General features: G+C 39.3%; 1 long non-coding RNA gene across 1 annotated transcript; it reads left to right on the top strand.

Moving 5' to 3' along the window:
• Positions 1-2,554: 2,554 nt before the first annotated feature.
• Positions 2,555-5,418, top strand: LOC110922175. The gene is made up of 3 exons (XR_004887373.1): positions 2,555-2,874; positions 3,988-4,076; positions 5,181-5,418. It is a non-coding gene; the product is annotated as an uncharacterized LOC110922175 (long non-coding RNA).
• The last annotated feature ends 9,900 nt before the right edge of the window (positions 5,419-15,318 follow it).

Genomic DNA, 15,318 nt, shown 5'->3' with positions numbered 1-15,318 from the left:
CTATCCGGGATATTGTTTCCAAGAGAAATAAATAGAGGTATTACTTACATGGGGCGTGATGTAAAAGTTATAAAAGGGCCATGTATGTCATGTGTTGATCGCCTACTCTGGCCAAGTAGGTAGTGAACACATGATACCATGAACTTATTATGATGAACACACTTACACCCGATGTAGTAAGGACGGGGTGAGTGGGACAAATTAAAAAGTACCCAAATGAATCAGATAAGCAAAATATTTGATAATAATGTAAACGCACAGCCGAGTGACGGAAGCGTATTACATTAGGATAATGAGCCCGAGTGAAGGGACAAAGAAACATGTAAAATGATTTAGACATGAATTGGGAGGGAGTGTACTTACACTCGAACCCAGAAAACGTAAACATGTAAAATGATTTAGACATGAATTGGGAGGGAGTGTACTTACACTCGAACCCAAAAAACGTAAACATGTAAAATGATTTAGACATGAATTGGGAGGGAGTGTACTTACACTCAAACCCGGAAAACGTAAACATGTAATATGATTTAGACATGAATTGGGAGGGAGTGTACTTACACTCGAACCCGGAAAACGCAAACATGTAAAGTGATTTAGACATGTATTGGGAGGGAGTGTACTTACACTCGAACCCGGAAAACGCAAACATGTAAAGTGATTTAGACAAGTATTGGGAGGGTGTGTACTTACACTCGAACCCGGAAAATACAAATATGTCCCTTTACGGGTCGTTTTGTAAAACGTCAAACTTAAGGACAAAGTCAGAAAAAAAAAATGAAGCGAGGTCTTAATGCATACTGGGAGGGTTGCAATAATAACGACTTCGGTAAAACAACCGGTTAATGGGTAAGAATTAAACACATGCGTAAACCAAGAAACGTGAACGCGGGTTAAAAATTCAAAGGACTTGGATTATGAATTATGACCATAAATTTCGTAAAAGAAATTTTGAATAAATATGTTCAACTATTTTAAAGTTGAACGGGTCGAATATAATATTATGCCGGACGACATGAGTAAACGCAAGCAGAATAGTGGTAGCGTTAAAAACAAAAGAATAATGAGCCCGATAATGGGACATAATCAAATATGAATGTATGTAAACTGGAAAATGGTGAGCATAAAATAAACCGACGCATAAGCGACGTGAGAAGTCATAAAGTCGGAAAATTTGTTCGAAAAGAAACGAATGTAGCCTTAGACTAAGGTCAAGGTCAAAGAAAATACCAAGGCGAAAATAAATGATTTTAAACAAAAAACAGGATGCCTTGACACCAAACATGTATTTTAAGAATGACATGAGTAAGGAATGATCTACGGGATCAACCTAACCTTTGGGGTTACAAATAATGGAAAGGTCTACGAGACTAAAACAACCGACGGGTCATGACTAGAAAGAAACAGATTATAAGGACCCCGCCTTAAAGAGGTGAAAGTCTAATAAAATAGCCTATAAGGCAAAGTGATAAAACCTACGGGTTAATTAGACAAAGCGAAGGAATAAATTGAGGATCCCCGCATAAAACAAAGACTGTAAAAGAATGAATTTTGGACTGTCGATATCCCGGTATGGATAATTGACAAAAGTTAAAAAGAAGATACTAAAACTAAAACTTCAGTTTTGATAAGAAATAGCGTTCTTACAAATATAAATTCTAATAGGAATTTAAATAGTAAGTATAAAGGATACAAGTCTTGACACTGATAGGCGCAAGACGATATATTCGAAAAGAGATATTTTCGAAAAAAAAAAATGAAAGGTTGATATAAATTAAACATGATGTGACACGATCACGGGCAAGAAAGGCAATGTGAAGTAGAATCACATTATAACCAAGCGAGCGGTAAAAAGTAACTGGACTAATAAGTCTAGTTAATGAGACCGGCTAAGGTCAGCAATTCAAATCAAGAAATTTGGTTTGCTCGTAAGCGGTAGATTTGGTATAATTAAACCTAATAAATAAATTTGAAAACAAAAGAATTTGTTGCTAAAAGTGAAAGATTTCACTAAAGACCTTAAACGGGTCAAAGTAACGGATTAATAAAGAATTCGATAGTATACGAAAGCGATGGATATCGCTAAGTTAACTAAACTAGTGGAAATAAAGAGATTACGTTATTTCAAGTTGCACTATGTCTTATGAGATACGTAGACAATTAGTGACCAAAAATATGTTACCATACTTATCTGGTAGTAATAACAATTGGTTAAAAGTGTAAGTAGTGTTTAAAAGATTTCTCGGGTCAAATACATTGAGTTTAAACTCAATGAATTATGTAAGAAAAGGTTTCGAGGACGAAACCTCTCTAAGGGGGGGGGGGGGGGTAGACTTGTAACACCCCGAAAACGGGTTTGGTAATCATACTCCGTTAATACTAAAGGACGGGTAAAGTGCCGTTAGTAGTAAAAATAACCCGGTAATTTATTTGGATTTAAATAAGAAATCCTAATATTAAATACAAACGAATCAAAGTTTTAAAAAAATTGAGTCTATAAGAGCCCGAGTTAACGGGACTTATAATAAAAACGGGTTATAACTCCCGAGACCCACCAAGTAACTAGGAATATTAACCTAGTTAGTTGGCGTCTTGACATAATAGAACAAATATGGCTAAAATAACCAAACTATATGATTAACAAAAGTGGAGGGGCCTATGTTGTTAAAATTGAAACTTATATTATTAGTTTTAATTAAAAACAAAACCAAACACCCCCATTTGGATGTCTGGTCGATCAAGAACAGGAGAGGGCGACCTCCCTCATCCTCAAAACCCTAAAATTCACTAAACCCACAAATTGAAGGCTCAATCCAAGTTGAAATCAAAATCTGAACATGGAATCGTGATCACCTCGTCAAAAGGAGTCATAAGGTATGTGAATTTCATGAGAAATCTCTAGTTGAATTTCTGGGTGATCTTAGAAAATTCGAAATTGATGGTTGCATGTTGTTATATGGATAGAATAGGAACATAGTAGTGTCTAGGAGTAAACCCTAGACAAGTATATGTTGAAATCATGCTTAGCTCAAGTTTTTGTTGATACCAAATTCATGTATGAGATGTTTTTAGGGTTTTGATTGCAAAATAATAGTGTTATGATGTCAAGAACAAGCTTAAACTGAAAGCTAAATTCAAACGATTCTTGATCAAAATTTACAGCCGATTTGTATTGGCTGTAACCTGGAAAAAACCTGATAAAATCATGTGTTTCTTGAGTCTAAAATGTAATTCCAGGAAATATCTTTAAAACCCAACTGGAATCGCATTTTTTCGACGAAAATTGAGCGTTTTATGAATTTTTCCGTATCAAAGGTTCAAGCTGCGTTTTCTGGCAGAATTTGCAGCCCATTACGAATGTCATAACTCAATTTAGGAATTGAGTTATGATCTCAAATTTGTACTGTAGAAAGTGCTAAGTGATTAGAAAAATGTCCAATTGGAATTTCGTCAATCGGATAAACGAGGAATTTTAAATGAATTTTTCCGTAAGCTGCAGTCAGAAGTGACGAATCTGATTGCAGCTTAGTTAATGAACTTTTACGAATTTTTCGTAAAGAGTTAGATCTTGAAATTTTAACACAAGGTCTAACCCTCCGAGTGGTACACCACATAAAAAAATCATAATTTTTGAAGACTTGCAAACAGGTTAAACAGGTCAACAAAAACAGCCTATTTTCAGTGATACAAAACTTGATTGTTGATGCTATAAATTATGCCCACAATGTTCATATGTCGAAACTATGAATGAAACACGTAATTTCCTAATTGATTCAATTAGGGGTGATACGTGATAATACGGAATCTAATCACAATGTAGATTTTAGTTAATTTCACGTATCATATGATTAGAGGTAGTTAACTAGTAGAAAGTTAAAATTAACCAATGACGAAGTCGAATAATGATTTCAACATAGAAAATACGTAAGGTGGAATAGTCGTATTAGTTAATGACTAATCTAACCACCTTGTGAATGATGATGTTAGTTTGACGCTAAACGAGCTAGGTGGAAGCTTGAGGACGAAGCGGGTCAAACAAATCAATAAGGAAAAGTAACGCATAGTTTGGATGCGAGGTAAGTAAAGCTTACACCTTTATCGTAGGATATGTATTTATTTATAGATTATAAATACGACCAGGTTATATTCAAATTATGATTTTGACACGAAAAGATACGGGTCGGAACGTATCAAAAGACGAAAAACCATGTTTAATGGTAAAAATGGGTGAAATGGTAATTTGGTCATGGGATGACATAAATAAAAATGAGTTTTTGAATGGCTACTTTCTAAGTAAGCTTAAACGAATAAAAAGGGTAAAATGGTGATCTAGTCAAATATAAGCGCGAAATGTTTGGTCGTTTAGACCAAACGGGTCAAATGGTAATGTTGATACCATTTAACAATTAACGACTAATAAGTGTTTGTGGAGCTTTATGCACACAGGATAAATCGGCCTATGAATTAGCGATGCTATAAATTAGCGATTATTGAGACAAGGTATTAAAACGGGTCAATATGTTGATCCGAACCAGGTACGCATATTGTGGGTTACAGATAAGTATACAGTAGATTGTGCATAACCAAGGGGAAAGATTTAAACTTAAAAAGTTTAAATCTTCGAAATAGGTCAAAAGAATTATGTGCATAGATTGGGTACTAGCCGCGTAATTCATAAAATTTACAAACCCGAATTAAAGAGTTTGAGATAAACATGTTGATGTATGCTTAATGGTTAATTAGAAACAAGCTTGTGGTTTAAAAACTCGAACAGGTGAAAAGTCTTTAAAAATGAATTTTAAAGCCAAGGGCTCGAAGCCTATTAATTTGTGAATTCAGATGTTAAGTTTGAAAGATACCGTAAGTTAAGGTAGCCACCGAAACTTACGGTAGCGAATAAATTGTTACGGCAGTTTTCTACTGCCTTACGGCAGACCAGTTTTGCCCAGTGGCTACCGTAACTTACGGTGGCTACCGTAAGTTACGGTAGAGCCCAGTCACTTTTGCTGAATTTTGCATATCATAGTTAATCGAATCCGTTTTTGAGCATAGTTTCGATTACGGCACGCGACGGGTGTAAAACCTGCAAATCCTTGTTATTGTAATTGTTTGATACAGGGGACTTGTATTAACTTGTAAATAAACTATCAAAACTAACTTTTTGTTGGTTTTGATTCTAGGTGAATGTTATATGCTTCCGCATGAAGATCAAGCCACAAGCAAGAACCGAACACACCTCTCAATGATGCTTCCGCATTCAATCTAGTTTTCTTTTAATAAAAGTGGATTATGTAAACACTTTTAACGATGTTTTGGATGTTGTAAACATGTTTAAATACTTATGATGTAAAAGTTTTTGTTAAGTGGCATTTTTCATATAAAATGCTTACTTTAATGTTATGTAAATGTTAAAAATTATTATGGGTGCTACATTACGTGGAAGGATTACATAATTATCAGAAATTTTGTGTTATTGACTGTTTGTCTTGTTGTAATGTTATCCTTGGCAGGCCCTGGATACACGATATGAAGGCAGTCCCATCCACCTACCATCAATGTGTGAAGCTCCCTAGCCCTTGGGGAATAATCAAGATCGATAGTGATCAACAGGAGGCTAAGGATTGTTACACCTCATCAATGAGACCAGCCTCGAGAGCAAGGGAGCAATAGCAATTAAAGTATCCTCCAAGGAGTGTCTTGGAGGCAAAAGAGCAGGATGTGGACGAAATCCTCTTGGATCCCGATGATCCTGAATCCAAAATCTATATCGGATCAGGGATCCTTGGACAAATGAAAGAAGACATCGTATCCTTCCTCAAAAGAAGAAAATCTACCTTTGCATGGAAACATGAGGATATGACAGGTATCTCTAAGGATATTATCACTCATAAACTTGGCATTGACAGGTCAGTTAAACCAATCCATCAAAAAAGGAGGAAGTTTGCACCAGAAAGAAATGCCATTATCCAGGAAGAGGTAGAAAGATTACTACGAGCAGGTATGATTAGAGAAGTAAAGTATCCAAAATGGCTGGCCAATGTGGTTGTTGTTCAAAAGAAAAATGGAAAGTGGAGGGTATGTGTTGATTTCACTGATTTGAATAAGGCATGTCCCAAGGATCCTTTCCCACTACCCCACATTGACTCCATGGTGGATGCAACGGCGGGTCATGAACTGTTGACCTTTATGGATGCATCATCTGGATTCCAACAAATTCAGATGGAACCATCTGACCAAGAGGATACGGCTTTTATGACCCCAACCGGTTTATATTGTTATATTGCTATGCCATTTGGATTAAGAAATGCAGGTGCAACATATCAAAGACTGGTGAATATGATGTTCAAGGATCAAATTGGACAAACTATGGAAGTATATATAGACGATATGGTGGTAAAATCCAAAAAAGCTGAGGATCACCTAAGGGATTTGGAAGAAGCATTTGATATCCTTGATAGTTATAACATGAAGCTTAATCCTTCAAAATGTCACTTCGGTGTTAAAGCAGGCAAATTATTAGGATATATGGTAACCCAGAGGGGCATTGAAGCAAGTCCAGAACAAATCAAAGCATTGGTGAATATCAAATCCCCTGCCAACGCTAAGGATGTGCAGAGGCTAACAGGCAGGATAGCAGCTCTAAACAGATTTATATCCAAATCCTCAGAAAGGTGTAAAGAGTTCTATGATATCCTAAGAAAGAACAAAAAATTCGAATGGACTGAAAAGCACGAGAATGCTTTACAAGCCCTCAAAGAATACATGTCCTCAGCTCCAGCATTGATGAAACCAGAAAAAGGAGATGTATTATCCTTATATCTTGCGGTATCCTCAAAAGCAGTAAGTGCAGTCCTTGTTAAGGATCATGAAGGTACACAATATCCTGTCTATTATGTAAGTAAGAGTTTACTTGATGCTGAATCCAGGTATTCACACCTTGAAAAACTTATTCTTGCACTAATTATGGCATCTACTAAACTAAGACATTATTTTGAAACCCATGTTATTGTTGTTAGAACTAATTTTCCAATTAAGAATGTCCTCAGGAAACCAGAGATGTCCGAAAGGATGGCTAAGTGGGCAGTAAAGCTTAGTGCCCATGATATAAGATATGAGCCTAGAACAGCCATCAAATCTCAAGCATTAGCAGACTTTGTGGCTGATTTCAGTAGTGATTTACAAAAGGAAGCCGAATTAGAAGTTCAGCAGCTGGATGAAACCAAGGATCCTTGGATACTACATACTGATGGATCCTCAAATGTCAAAGGCACGGGGCTTGGTATACTACTAAAATCGCCACAGGGGGACATAATACCCCACTCCATAGCTTGTGAGTTCCAAGCCACTAATATTGAGGCTGAATATGAAGCCTTAATCGCTGGTCTGCAAAATTGCTAAGCATATGGGGATCAGGTATCTTGAGGTATACGTGGATTCATTGTTAATCACTAATCACTTTAATGGATCCTATGCTGTTAAAGGTGAAAAACTAACCAAATATTTAGAGATAGTCAAAGAATTGGCACTCTCCTTTGCTTTCTTCAGTTTGACACAGGTACCAAGGGAAGAAAATACAGAAGCTGATGCATTGGCCAATCTAGGATCATCTTTGAAGATCCCAGAGGATATAAGTATCCCCATCATCCATATCCTGGCTCCTGCTATTGAAAATCAGGTGGCCATGGAAATAGAGGAGGATTCTGCAATGATCCCTAATGAGGGTACTCAATCTTGTTCAGGATCATGGATCTCACCAATCATGAGATACTTACAACACGGAGAGATTCCTATGGGAGAAAACCCTAGGGCTTTCAGAATTAAGGTATCTCAATTCACAATCTTAAATAATATGCTGTATAAGCGATCTCTTGCAGGACCATATTTAAGATGTATCGAGGATCCTGAAGTTCAAGAAGTTTTAAAAGATTTCCATGAAGGAGATTGTGGAAACCACACTGGGGGCAGGGCATTGTCCTCAAGGATCTTAAGGACAGGATACTACTGGCCAACTATGAAAAGGGATGCTGTGGAGTATGCTAAGAAGTGTGATCCTTGTCAAAGACACAACAATATCCTTCATCAGCCGGCTGAATTTCTACATCCTATACCATCTTCTTGGCCATTCATGAGATGGGGGATGGATATAGTTGGCAAGCTCCCTAAGGCACCTGATGGAAAAGTGTTCATGCTTGCTATGACTGACTACTTCTCCAAGTGGATAGAGGCTGAAGCTTTCGCCCAAGTCAGAGAAAAGGAAGTTATATCCTTTATTAAGAGAAATATTATAACTAGATTTGGCATTCCTTCTGAAATTGTATGTGATAATGGTTCCCAATTTATTGGGAACAGAACTACTAACTTTTGTGACAGCTGGGGGATTAAGATGATAACATCAACACCAGTCCACCCACAAGCTAATGGTCAAGCAGAATCATCCAACAAGATCATCATCAACAATCTGAAGAAGAAACTTGGATCCAAGAAGGGGAAATGGGCAGAGGAATTGCCTTATGTGCTTTGGGCTGATAGGACAACTCCCAAGAATGCTACTGGTCAAACACCCTTCTCTTTGGTGTTTGGGGCAGAATCAGTGATCCCAACAGAAATGGTGGTTCCAACTGCTAGAACAAGTACCCGTGATCCTGAGGAAAATGATCAGAACTTGGTTCAAGACTTGGATACTATTGAGGAAATCAGAGACTTGGCTAGGATAAGGATGGCTAGCTACCAACAAAGAATGGCTGGTGCTTATAACAAAAATGTCAGGATAAGGAAATTCCAAGTTGGGGATATGGTATTGAGAAAAGCATTCCAGAATACCACCAATCCTGCTGATGAGAAATTGGCACCAAAATGGGAAGGCCCTTATTTGATCGAAGCCGAAGCAGGAAAGGGGGCATATAGACTACTGACCATGGAGGGTAATTTGTTACCAAGAGCCTAGAATGCTGTCCACTTGAAGAAATATTTCATGTGAGCAGGATCCTTCTGGCACATATGATCCTTACATTAGAAGTATCCTTCAAGGATCCCTGAAGTATCGACGATCCTTACTCTGGTAATGTCCTAAGCTTGAACTCTTATTTACATATTTTCTCATTTAAGGATAAGGATCATGTATCCTTCATCCTTCTCTCACGAGATTTTGAGTTCTGATAGTCCAGGTATCCTTAGCATATTGTCGACAATCTTCAGAAGCAACTCAGATCCTTGGTGTTTTGGTCAAAAAGCACACAAGGATAATGCAACCAAACTTTATGTAAACGGGGTATGATGCTTGGTTTATTGAAAAAGTAAAGGATCACTTCAGTGTGAAATATGCAAAGACACAATGATTTATACGAGGAAAAAGCCCTTGATCAATGTATGATCTCCGGCATAAAAAACCTCGGGTGATGGCAACTACCGATCACCAAACTTCAATATATCAAAATATGGTTACAACTTCGGATGATAATGAGCTGAGTACAAGGATCACTATCGTAATGTGTGTCTAGGCGTGTGAGAATTGTGTTGTGTGTTCTTCCGAATGGGGAAGAGTGTTATATATACAAGTGTAGGTGACCTATTTTAGGTAAAAAGACTAATAATCAGCTCATTACCCCTTTAGAAATAAAAGTAAATCTAGCCTAAATTGTCGCCCTTGAATCATGCCAAGTTTCCATATCCTTTGCAACGTCCATCTCCGATTAAGCACATGCTATAATTGTAAAGACGCGTCCTTTGATCGTGATGCTAAGAGCGGATCCTGCTAGACATTCCTGCAAAATGACATTAAGTTCAACGAAAGCAACTGTTAGCATGAGGATCCTATGATGGTCCGTGATCCTGATCCTGGAACTCTGCTGAGGATCACTATCTGCCAAAGAGACAAGGATCACTGGTTAGGATCATACGTGAGGATCATGTATTGTAAAAATCCAGCCCTAACAATTGCCCCCAAAATATAAGGAGTTTATTGTAAATTAACGAGTTATATTTTGCTTTGATCCTATCTGTAACGGGCGACCCGGATAACTAGCCGTTATAACCGGACTAGCCGTTGCAACCTTTACGTCATTGAGGTGACATCCCTGCAAATCATGATTATAAATAGGAGATAGGGTTAGGATCAATCTGCATTTAAATTCAAGATATACTCCCTTTATAATCTCTACCGAAGATCGATCAGGTATTCTCCTCTCTTCCTTCTTCCTTCCTTTACTCTGTTTTTCTGCTCCTCTGTTTTCATTCTTCGGTTAGTATGTTGCTCCGGAATTCCCCTCATAACGATCACAAGAAGAGCAGCCCCCTGAAAAGCCAAGGGATCATTAAAGATTCTCCCACGGAGAGATGCTGCTTTACTGATGCTCATGTTGATAGGATCCGTCACTGTTTTCCGGCGGATACTGTCTTCAAGTCTTTTACTCCCACCGCTCTGAGTGATTTTGTTTCCGACGCCTGGGTGGCCTTTCCTGCAACTCCGTTTACCATAGGATATTCATATCCTTTTCCAGCCTTCACCCAATCCTTCTTTTCTCTGACCGGCATGTCCTATATCCAAGCCATGCCGATGATCTGGAGGGTTCTGTGTACCCTTGAGAGGATCATCGAGCAGGAGGGGATTGATTTAGGGACGTCGGAGCTGGCTGAGCTATATGATCTTACCACGTTTGGTTCCTGTCGGTACTTGTTGAAACGGAAAGCTGGGGAGGATCACCCTGTTCTTAAGGTCACCAAAAATGATACCAACTGGAAGCGACGATTCTTCTTTGTTAGGAGGGATACCATCCCTAACGGGGAGGATCTGCCCAAGGAGTGGGCTACTCATGGTAGGATAGAGGATCCTGGAAGGATCACCATCAGACTTGTTTCTTATGATGAAGATCACTAATGTTTCCTTTGTCTTTTGTGTTTATTGTGCAGCTATCTCCATTGCTCATCTCAAGTTAACCCCTGCTGCAAGAGAGAGGGTTCTAGCTTTCAAAAAGCTTGATCCTGAGACCAGAAGTTTTCAAGTCACCATCCCAGGTTCACAAGAAGTATCCTCCGCATCTGCCACAATGTCAAGTAAGTATCCTTACCAAAAAGTAAGTTCTATGCAAGACTGTTAAATTAGTTAAAGTACTTATCTTGTTTTGATTATGTAGGCGCTGGGAAATCTGTCAAGTCTGCCTCCAAGTTTGGTATTGACGAACTCGCCAATGTCAAGCCTTCAAGGAAGAAGACCCCTGCTGCTAGTCCCTCTGCTTCAGCCCCTAAAGCTCCTATTAGGGGTAAGGGAAAGAAGAGAAAGGCTTCTGAGGATCTTCAAGGATTTCCCCTGATCCGCCAGCAGTTTCTTGATTATTTCAACGAGGTTAGGATCACTGCCCCTGTTGGTTATCCTGACGGTTTTGAGGATCACTTGTGTCTGACGTCATATCTTGTTTTTCTTGCAGAAATTTACCGAAATAGAGACTTATGTTAACCATGTTGAAGATCAAGATCGCCAAATTGCCAACCTTCAACAGATGGGTGTGCTGAAGGATCTCAAGATAGCTGATCTTGAGAAGGAGCTCCGGGCTACCAAGGATGAAGCTGTCAAAGCACTGATCAAGTTTGACTACGAGAAGCATGATATCACCCAGGATGCTAAGGTCTCTGCTGCGATAACCATGTATAAGATCCAGCTGCAGATGGCTGCGGAGGATCAGGATCCTTCCTTTGACAAAGGCACATGGGATGTGGAAGGCTGGAAGGCAAGGCTGGCAGAGTTGGAGGATGATGATGATGCTGAGGATATCCCAATGCTGGAGGGTGGTGATGCTGGCAAGGATCAGGGTGGAGAAGCTAGTGGAGCCGGTGGTGATGGAGCAGCGAAGGGTTGAGCTGCAGGATTGGGCAATGATGGATATTTCGAGACTAGGCCGCAGCCCAATTTTTTAAGTTTGGTAGTGGTTTGTTTGTGGTTGTGATGTTTTGAAACAATGATGGTCTGTACTTAAACAATAGTTTTTAGGGTTAAGGATCCTGGATCCTTTGGACAATAGGTAGGATCGCAAATGGTGGAGGGATCCTCTGTTTGGGGGATGAAGCCTTTGTGATCCTGCCGCCTTTTAATTTCCTGCACCTGCTAAGACCGCATAGACAATGGACACCTTTGCCAACCCATGTGGACGGGCCACGTTTTGCTGGTAGAAATGTGGGTTGGCAATTTTTACAACTTTTTGAAAGGGTTTAAGATCCTTTCGTTAATAATATAACCTTAATCTTTCTGGCTTATCTCGTGTTGTTGTCCTTTATTTATCCTTTTTATTTTTCAGTTGTTTTAGAAATATATTTTTTAGAGTAACAAGAGTTGAGCAAACCATGTTTAATAAATTTAGGATATGATCCCAGATCAAATATCCTGACACTGAGGATTTTTGAAGCAATCAATCTCAAGGATCATAGGTTTAGTTGTCAAAGTGTAAGGGTTGTTCAGTATAATCAGAATAGTTAAGGATCATACCTGAGGATCCAAGTTAGGATCCTAACCTTTAATCAAGATAACCATAAGTGAAATTTTAACGGAGAATAAGGATTGAGGATCCTTATTTGTTTAACTTCGAGAACCTGAAAAACGGAACATAACTTGGGACTAAGCCAATGTAAAAGATAAATTAGTAGCTGGGGACATGCCCAAAGGATAACTGGGGATGATCCCAAAGGATCACTGGGGACAAGCCCAAAGGATAACTGGGGACAAGCCCAAAGGATAACTGGGGACAAGCCCAAAGGATCGTATGTAAACTGGAGTATGGCCCTTACTGGCGACTATCCAAACTTAGTGACATGAAAATGTCAAAACCTTAGCTAACGTGAAAACGTTAGAAACCTTAGGAACGGATGTATGGTACGTCTACCATTATACGTAGGATCCTGGGTATAGCCAGTACGATGAGGTTGTCAGCCCTGGAAGTGGGTACTGGTCCTAAAGACGTGAACTATATCAGGATCATCGTGCGCTGCTGGCGGAAACTGGGGATAATCCCAAGGATAACTGGGGTTGAACCCAAGGATCTGCATTGCTTTTGAAGATCTTTGACGATATACTGTAGATACCTGAACTATCATAACTCAAATGGTTCATGAGAAGAGGATGAAGGATACATGATCCTTATCCTTAGGTAAAAAGTAAGGAAATGCAATAGTTTTAAGATAAGGACATTACCAGAGTAAGGATCACTGACATCACCGGGATCCTTCGAGGATACTTCAATGTAAGGATCACATGCTTGAAGGATCATGTTCACATAAAGTATCTTTTTAAGTGAACAGCATTCCAGGCTCTTGGTAACAAATTTCCTTCCATGGTTAGCAATCTGTATGCCCCCTTTCCTGCTTCAGCTTCAATCAAGTAAGGGCCTTCCCACTTTGGTGCTAACTTCCCGTCAGCAGGATTGATAGTGTTTTGGAATGCTTTTCTCAACACCATATCTCCGACTTGGAACTTCCTTATCCTAACATTTTTGTTGTAAGCACCAGCCATTCTTTGTTGGTAGCTTGCCATCCTTATCCTAGCCAGATCCCTGATTTCCTCAATAGTATCCAAATCCTGAGCCAGGATTGTAGCATTCTCTTCAGGATCACGAGCACTTGTTCTAGCAGTTGGGATCACCATCTCTGTTGGGATCACTGCTTCTGCCCCAAATACTAAAGAGAAAGGTGTTTGACCAGTGGCATTCTTGGGTGTTGTCCTATCAGCCCATAGCACATAAGGTAACTAAGGTAACTCCTCTGCCCATTTCCCCTTCTTGGATCCTAGCTTCTTCTTCAGATTATTGATGATGATCTTGTTGGATGATTCTGCTTGACCATTGGCTTGTGGATGAACTGGTGTTGATGTTATCATCTTAATTCCCCAACTGTCACAAAAGTTAGTGGTTCTGCTTCCAATGAATTGGGAACCATTATCACATACAATTTCAGAGGGAATGCCAAATCTGGTTATAATGTTTCTTTTAATAAAGGATATAACTTCCTTTTCTCTGACTTGAGCAAAGGCTTCAGCTTCTATCCATTTGGAGAAGTAGTCAGTCATGGCAAGCATAAATACTTTTCCACCAGGTGCTTTAGGGAGCTTGCCAACTATATACATCCCCCATCTCATGAATGGCCAAGAGGATGGTATAGGATGTAGCAATTTGGCTGGCTGATGGAGGATATTGCTGTGTCTTTGACAAGGATCACACTTTTTAGCATATTCTACAGCATCCCTTTTCATAGTTGGCCAGTAGTATCCTGTTCTAAGGATCCTTGAGAATAATGCTCTGCCCCCAGTGTGGTTTCCACAATCTCCTTCATGGAAGTCTCTCAACACTTCTTCAATTTCAGGATCCTCGATACATCTTAAATATGGTCCTGCAAGAGATCGTTTATACAATACATTTTTCAAAATTGTGAATTGAGATACCTTAATCCTGAAAGCTCTAGGATTTTCTCCCACCGGAATCTCCCCGTATTGCAAGTATCTCATAATTGGTGAGATCCATGATCCTGAATAAGACTGAGCTTCTTCACTAGGGATCACTGCAGTATCCTCTTCTATTTCCATGGCCACCTGATTTTCAATAGCAGGAGCCAGGATATGGATGATAGGGATACTTATGTCTTCTGGAATCTTCAAGGATGATCCTAGGTTGGCCAATGCATCAGCTTCTGTGTTCTCCTCCCTTGGTACCTGTGTTAAGCTGAAAGAGACAAAAGAGAGTGCCAATTCCTTGACTATCTCTAAATATTTGGTTAGTTTTTCTCCTTTAACAGCATAGGATCCATTAAAGTGATTGGTGATCAATAATGAGTCTACATATACTCTAAGATACTTCACCCCCATATACTTAGCAATTTGTAAGCCAGCAATTAAGGCTTCATATTCAGCCTCATTGTTAGTTGCTTGGAACTCACAGGCTATGGAGTGGGGTATTATGTCCCCCTGTGGCGATTTTAGTAGTATCCCGAGCCCTGTGCCCTTTACATTTGAGGATCCATCAGTGTGTAGTATCCATGGATCCTTGGTCTCATCCAGCTGCTGGACCTCCAATTCGGCTTCTTTTTGTAGATCACTACTGAAATCAGCCACAAAGTCAGCTAGTGCTTGGGATTTAATGGCTGTTCTTGGCTCATATCTTATATCATGGGCACTAAGCTTTACTGCCCACTTAACCATTCTTCCTGACATCTCTGGTTTCCTGAGGACATTCTTAATTAGAAAGTTAGTTCTAACAACGATAGTATGGGTTTCAAAATAATGCCTTAACTTAGTTGATGCCATGATTAATGCAAGAATAAGTTTTTCGAGGTGTGAGTACCTGGATT

The sequence above is a fragment of the Helianthus annuus genome, chromosome 17, assembly GCF_002127325.2.
Source record: "Helianthus annuus cultivar XRQ/B chromosome 17, HanXRQr2.0-SUNRISE, whole genome shotgun sequence".
In the NCBI taxonomy this organism is placed as follows: Eukaryota; Viridiplantae; Streptophyta; class Magnoliopsida; order Asterales; family Asteraceae; genus Helianthus; species Helianthus annuus.
This window is presented reverse-complemented; position numbering and strand designations above follow the sequence as displayed.